We start from the raw sequence: 1,371 nt of genomic DNA on the forward strand, positions 1-1,371 counted from the left end.
CCACCGCCGCGTGTGGCTTTCCGGCCTTCATAGGTACCAAGGCCGTAGCCATGGAGTAAACATGGGGGGGGGGGGACGAAATCTTACCAGAGTGTCTGGGCGTCCCAACCCAGAAAAATATCTAAATTTGAAAACTCATTTCCTGCCTAAAATATTCAAAAATTCACTAACACATGGGATGGGCTTTTTATTTATTTGTTTACAATAATGTCGAATAGTGTACAGTATTGTATTACATTGCCCTGTTTTTTACTTTTTTACCATTTCTTGTTTCATTGTACGTAATGGCAGAGATTAGGGATTAATAAAGTACAACCATAACCACAATCATATAAACATACATCTAAGCATTGATTTATACGAAAACAAGTCCAGATATTGTAGCCAAGGTTTATCAAATTGTTGTTTTTATTTACAAAGCATAGCGATTATTTTTCTCGCAATATATTTGGGGGGGCATTTCGTGTCCCCCCCCCAATATATATTATAATTTCGGCCGTGATAGGTACTCACTAACAGCACGGTGTGCTGTATATAATCCTCATCCAACAGTGGATTGACAAGGGCTATACATCTATAACAATACAATGTGCCCCCCCACCCCGCTCGTTGGACTGTGATCATCCCCATTGGTAGTTTGGTGGAAATTCCACGTTCCTACGGCGGGGTTCATAGCACAACCACGAGGTAGGTAACTCTACACATCAGTTAATTAAAATGTAATTTAATGCTCACGGATACGTGCATCGAAGTGTAGACGTGGGGTTAATTACAATTCATACGCGTCACATTCGGGCAAAAGGAGCGAACGAAACAGGGAACGATACACAACGGGTGAGAAATCATCCAAAAAAACGCGTCAGACAAACACACACACATTCGGCAAAAACATCCTGACCACGAATCATGACCAATCCATGGAGTCCCTGGGGGTTGCACCGTAAGTTGTCTAACAACCGCTATTAGCACCATTGCACAAACTCCAACACACGTGATCCATGTACAGATGCTCCACATATTAAACATGATTACCCTCGTCCTCGATCGGTGACTGAAGAGCGTGGAAGCGATGGTTCTATTTTTTTTTAGAGAAGTGTTGACATATTTGATGTGGTATTGAGATTGGTGGGGGACAGGTAAAAAGAGACAAAAAGAGACCTAAAGAGACCTAAAGAGACCTGATGGTTCAATGAGCCACTCTGTCTACAGGAAAGCTACCCATACGGATGCTTATCTGAAACCGGATTCCCACCACCATCCATCACAGAAGAATTCTCTCATCAAGACTCTGTATCATAGAGCCCAATGCATATCCGACCAGGAACACATAAGCAGTGAACTCAAGCACGTACACCAAGCTCTTAGGGCTAA

This window comes from Petromyzon marinus, chromosome 3 (genome assembly GCF_048934315.1).
Source record: "Petromyzon marinus isolate PM22_M1 ecotype Great Lakes invasive population chromosome 3, UKy_Petmar_22M1.pri1.0, whole genome shotgun sequence".
NCBI classification, from domain to species: Eukaryota; Metazoa; Chordata; class Hyperoartia; order Petromyzontiformes; family Petromyzontidae; genus Petromyzon; species Petromyzon marinus.